Below are 7,019 nucleotides of genomic sequence, written 5' to 3'. Positions count from 1 at the left end.
ATACTTCTTTCATGCAAAAACAGAGATTCTCATTTTTTTCCCCAAATGTCCCAAAATAAGACATGATTTTCAAAATTCAATATTTTATTTTTTTGAAACTACAATGCCATTTGAATCAGTGTCGTTAGTAATTTTCTACCACTACGTTTAAAACTAATAACGATATAAAGTTACACAAATTTCTTATTGTTTGACTTCCATAGAACGTGACTATCAATATTAGATAAATTAAATTGAGATTGATAGAGATGTATATATATATATATATATGACATGTAGCTTCAAATTCAGATTACTTTTTGTGCAAATTTATGAGAATTTAGATTTGGAGCACAAAAATGTATTTTCAATAATAATAATAACACAATAATAATAATAATAATAATATTTCACCTTTCAGTTTTCCTAATTATTCTGCTTAACCAATTAAGTCTAGCTCTCATATATATTTGAATCATTTCTGCTTTATCAAACTTTACAATAACTAGAAAACAATAATTTTTTTTCTTGGAAAATAGTAATTTACATTTATCTTATAATCCATCAATTATTTCAGAATCATTAACGCAGACACCATCACATGATAAACATATATAAATTTCAATTCCACGTTAATTGGCTATACATTCATACTCCAATTTTGATATTATTCAAGAAGATGATTGACAAATCATGGAAACTCTACTAGACACAAAACCTTTTGATTTGTTTATTTGTTTTAATTAATCGGTTATAATTATATCGTAAATTTTAATCATATACGTTAATTATAAATGTCTACTATATACTATTATTAAAATAGATCAATACCCATATATATTAGTAAACTCAAATCCATGATGTCATGGCCATAACGATTCGACTTCACAAATTAAGCTAGGTCTTATTAGTTAATTTCTTTCATTTGTTAATAATAATTTGGGATAACGATATTTATAATCCTCACTTATGGTTTATTTATACAAACCACCCTTATCTTTTGGATAATTACCCATATATCACAAAACGCCAACATCATTTACACAAACCACATTTGCTTTTTGAAAAATTATACATACATCCTTCAAAAATGTCAACAATATTATAAAAACTATCCATATTTTTTGTTGTTATGAGTGACTTTTATAAGGGTAGAATACACTTCGTCTCCTTAAACTATTCCCAATGTAATATTTACCACCTAAATTAATGAATATAACACTTATCCCCTTGGTTGAACAAAAATACCCCTCATGCTTTAAATAATTATACTATTCTCAATGTATTTTAGTATTTTGCACATTAAGTTATCATCAAATTAATTACTAATTATTATTTGTAATAAAAAAAATTAAATTAAAAGTGGAGTATAAATTAATATATGTAGTAGATGTCCAATAAATATGATATAACCAACAATTCATATATGCTTTTTAAAAGAAATTAACGAATATATATGCTTAATCGAAAGTTAAATATTTAAAAAAATGAATAGATATAAATTTTATCATATTTTTGAAAGAAAATATATTCAAGAAAACTATTTAATTACTCATTTTTATCTAAAAGAATAAATAGTAAATAATTTAATTTTATTATCAAATTGATAAAATCTTTTCATGAAATTTTTTTGGATATTCTTTGTAGTTTTTCATTAATTAACTTTAAGTTTGTAAAATATAATAAAATCCAAACAATTTAATTTACTAATTATTTATTACTTTATTATAAAAGGTATTTTTTCCAATTATTATTTTTTAATTAAACTTAAAATACAAAATTATTAGAAAAAGAAAATTTTTGAACTATATATAATATAAGGGCAATATTGTCCAGAAACTTAACTTATAAGGGGTAAGTGTTACATTGTTAATTTAGAGGGGTAAATGTTACATCAGGAATAGTTTGGGGCAAAATGTATTTTACCTTTTTTACAATTATATAAAAGATATGGGTAATTTGGTGTAAATAAATTATAAATTAGGGGTGCAAATGTAATTATTCTTAATAATTTTTAAAAAGAAAAAACATGTGGGCTGCCACTCAAACGTCATCAAAACCTGCACAAACCTAATCATTGTGGTTGTTTTATTATTATTAATTTTTTTGTCAAAGATTTGGAAATAAAATAAAATAAGATCCAAATAATTCCACAGCTGTGTCTCACTAACTTTCCAAGCCATCATTAATGGATATCAACCACTATTTTAATTATTTTCATTTTTAATTAAAGATTATCACTTTCGTCAATATTTTTTATATCTCAACTGGAAAAATACCCACAAATCTATTGGAATTCAAATTCATGACCTCAAATTTATTTATTAGACCTCTGACTTAATCACTAAATTAAGACATCAATATCAATAATTCCATCAAGAAATTTATATATATATATATATATTTACAGTAAATAAAAAAATTAAATTTTGTTAATATATATAAAGAGTTCTTGGATAGTTTAATCAAACATTTAAATAATATTTAGAACTAAAAATATTTGAAAATCTATACTATTTATTAAGGGTCAGAGCCTTAGAGTGACTATTTTGACAGACAAAAGTAGTTTGGCTAAACTATTCTTACATTGTTTATCTTAATTAAATAAATAATTATATGTTTTAATATTTTGTTATATTAATTTATTCTATTCTTACACATTTAAAATTAGTTCCCTATTCATTTTATTTATTTTTTTATTTTCATTCAATTAAATAAACATAATAAAAAATTTATTTATACACACGTATTAAGTGTACTTCGTTTACCAATTAGTTAGATTTAAAAGGTAAAACGTATAGCGACTTGTGTAAAATAAAATAAGATAAATTAAAATCTTTCTACGTACTAAACGTTACAGAATATCCATATATATAATTATAGCAATATCCTAATAATAAGAAGTACATCGATTCGATCAATACATTAACATAATAATAAAAAGATTATGAATCGAATTACAATAACCTCGAATCCATACCTAAAACTTGTTCACTATATTTCAATTTTAACCGCTAAACTAAGATATCTAAATTGATTGAAATCTCGTAATTTTATAAGAATAAAGTCATAGGTTGTAATTTTATCAGCCATGTGAATGTTTGTCTCATTTATGTTCTTATTATTTTTATGATATACGATTCTTGATTATCAATAAACATATTAAATTATTTATTAATTAATATAATATAATATAATAGTATATAAATATAATCATCATTCCATTTATATAATAATTATTTTCTTGACTTGAAATCAGAAAGAAAAAAAGTTTTTATTGCAAAAGCATATTATGACATGGTCAGAATAGTTAGAATTGGTCAATTGCACAACTTCAACGACCCTATGACTAAAAACCACATACTAACTACTCTGACTTTTATGCTCCAAAACAAATTAAAATCGACATGGGAGGTACTGAAATCGAGATTTTACAATTAAAAAGTTGTGATTTAGTTTTTATAAATGTAGATATATTATATAAGAACAAAAACGCATACAATTTTTTAAATTTTTTAAAATATAATAATTTATCTTCATATATTTTTTTAAAATGAAGCAATTTACCTCTTTATACAAGGAGGTAAATTGCTTCATTTTTAAAAAGTATAAGAGGGTAAATTGCTATATTTTTTTCATTGGGGGTAATTTGCTCATTTTCAATATCACAGGGGGTTAAATTGCTATTCACCCTATTATATAATGTGCGTTTCATAATAGTGTTTTATTTGTTTATTTTAAATATGTTTGTTGATTTAAAAATAACGATATAGTAAATTAGTATTTAAATTTGGATGTATTGGATGGTGTAAAAATAAAATCGAATCTTATTACACTTCGCTTTCTCGAAATTTATTGTAATTATACATAAACTTCCTGTAATTTGAAAAATTGCATCTATTACCCCTAACGTTTACTTCCGTGTAACAAGTAAGCCCCATGTTAATCAAGATTTTCCGAATTTGTTAACAAAAGAACATAGATAAATATTTATATTTACCTTTAATCGACTTATTATTGATTTATACAGGCCAAATAAATATTTTTTATAACTAAATTATTCTTATATGTCTCCACGCATTAATGATTGTGACGAGGTATATTTTCATCATTACAATGGGATTTAGTTTGAAAAAATTTATTTGATCTGTAATAAATTAGTAGTAAGTCAATCGAAGATAAATATCAATTTTTATTTAATTTTTTTGTTAATACCAACAAATTTAGTGAATTTTGACTGACAAAAAATATATTTATTAGAGGGATACAAATATCAGAGACACTAAATATAATTTTTTAAATTATAAAATATTTACATATAAGTATATCAAATTTCAAGAGATGCAGATTGTAATTATCTCTAAATAAAATTGAACAAATTAAAATCGTCATGGGAAATTGAAATGAGCGAGTGCGAGTATTCTATTTCCTCAATTATATTTCCCCCCCCCCCCCCCCCCCCCCGAACGAGCTGAAAAAATCGTGTTTTTATATCCCCGCGATGGCAATTATTTGGAGAGGTAGTACAGAATGATTACAGCAGTAGGTACGCAGGTACTCCCACCTTCAGCCAAAAATAATAATAAATGCACCCATGTTCTTGTCCCAACGTTCCTCATTGTGTACTGAATTTATCAATAATTACAAAAAGACATATAATTTTTTAAATTTATCATAATTATAAATATCTTCTGATTGCTTGAAAATAAAATATATTTTTTTAAAATTAACAATCGTACTATAAATACCCCTTCAATGGACTATCGCGTGGGAGTATTTGTTAGATGATCGATAATATCAAGAGATATTAGTAACTTTTCAAACAATTGAGGGTAATTATAATTACGGAAAGCCTCACAGGAGCCTGTTGTAATTTATTTATTATGATTAATTATCATAATTAGAAGTGCAAAAATTATGACAAATTCTAATTAACTAACTGATATTTTTACAAGCGAGGCCAAAACTTTAGATATAAATAAAGACTATGGCGAGTGTTTTGATCCTAGGTAAATCTACGATGAATAATTTGATTAAAAAAAATTAAATGTTTCACGGAAATAAAGAGAAACGAATATAATTTTGAAATATAATAGAGAAAATGTAATACTTTAAGATAAGAAATAAAATTTTTTTATAGATAGATATTAAAAAAATAGGAATAAAACATTTGTTATGGCTCGTAATTAGTCGTGTCAAATAATACTTTCACGATAGAAAAGCTAGTTTTTTGCATCAGTTTTATTTAATTGCAGTTAATTAATAGTATTCATTTACCATAAATTTTTAGCCGTAACTACTAATATTGTAACTAATAGTAATTTTTTTCTAGTATATCCCCAAATCAGGTTAGTTTGCTCCTCTTTTTCTATCATATTCAGCATATATTCACTTTTTTTTTCTACACTAATTATTTTTTTTCTTTTCTCTCTCTATTTTTTTTAATATAAAAATTCATATGTAATCCCTACACAACGAATAATTATGATATCTGGAGATCAAATAAAACCATCCCCACAACAATAATTTACCACATGTATGAACAAATAGATCGATGTGCACGACAAAATTGTCAAGAACGTGATGTCAAAATCTGTCACACATCACAAAATATTTTTAATAATATGATTTTAGTTAAATATTTGGTACAATTAACGTCTATATGTATGTTCTTTTTTATACATTCATCGCAATGACAAATGTAATTTCTATATTAAAATATAACTACTAAAGCCACATAGATCTAAACACATTACAAAATAAATAAATTAAATAAATAGCGTACAATAAAAAAAAATGTACGGGCACAAACATTGCTATGTTAGGTAAATATTAAATTATTTTTTTTATATAAAAAATATAACAAATTAAAATTACGACTTCTTAGCAATATCAAATTATCTACGCATTCTCTATAATAAAAAAAAAATCAAGACTATATATATATATATATATCTTGTACCACAAATAATTTTTAAATTTTTTAGTCCAGTTAGTTATTTATAATATATGCAAATTATATATATATAATTATTTCATGGATAATCCACATAACATGCATGAAATTAATTAATATAGTGTTTACCAAATCAAATAAACCACTATTTAATTAGTTTACAATCCTACTATATATAACTACACACACACGACCTCTTTCATATCCTATAATCTATACATTCCAAACCCTTGCATGAAATTAAGTTCCTTGACTATTCTACGTACCCCTGCCCAGATGTATGTATGGGATACACACATATTGTAAGGAGTGGATCGATCTCCGGCACAATTACAACACGTTACACAGTTACAGAAATTAACAATAACTTAATATTACAGGCTTTCCTATAACGAATTACAAGTAATCTAAGGAATAGCACAACAGAAACCAGAAATAAACCAGAAACAATAAGATAACAATAAACGGGGTCAAAGACAACTGTAAGGCTCAGGAGCCGTAAAACCCAAGGCCTACACAAGGCCAAAGGTTGAGCACCTCACTGGTTGCTCAAATCACACAAGCCACTCAGGCAAACCGAACCACAAAGGTTCTATTTCAACCACAAAGGAGAATGCCACAAAGGCTTTAAGATAACCACGGAGGCTTATGCCACAAAGGCAATATCAGAGTATCAGAGAGACAGGAGAAGAGAGAGTTCGGTTTTTGGCTTATCCCCACGAACCAAAACAGACCAGCCATATAAACGGGCTGTCCATTAATGGCCGGGAAACGGCCATTATTGGGAAGGGGAGGTTACACAGGACTCCAGGGGTTATGGGAAGAACCCGAAGAGACGAGAGAGACCAGGGTTCGGGAGGGAGAAGGAAGAGGCAGAAATGAGTTAGGGTTTGACCGAGATTAGGTATAAATATGTAGGGTCAATGGGTCGAACCTTTTGTGGGTCGGGTCAAGAGAGTAAGTGGCCCACAGGGCCATGTGTGATTTGGCCGTCCGAAGTGAGGGCCCATCACCTTTGGTTTGGGCCAAAATTTCCCAACAATTTCCACCTTGGTCCAAACCAAGGTGGTGGGTTTCAGGCTTT

Source organism: Sesamum indicum, linkage group LG2, assembly GCF_026168435.1.
Source record: "Sesamum indicum cultivar Baizhima isolate 11 linkage group LG2, ASM2616843v1, whole genome shotgun sequence".
Lineage (NCBI taxonomy): Eukaryota > Viridiplantae > Streptophyta > Magnoliopsida > Lamiales > Pedaliaceae > Sesamum > Sesamum indicum.
This window is presented reverse-complemented; position numbering follows the sequence as displayed.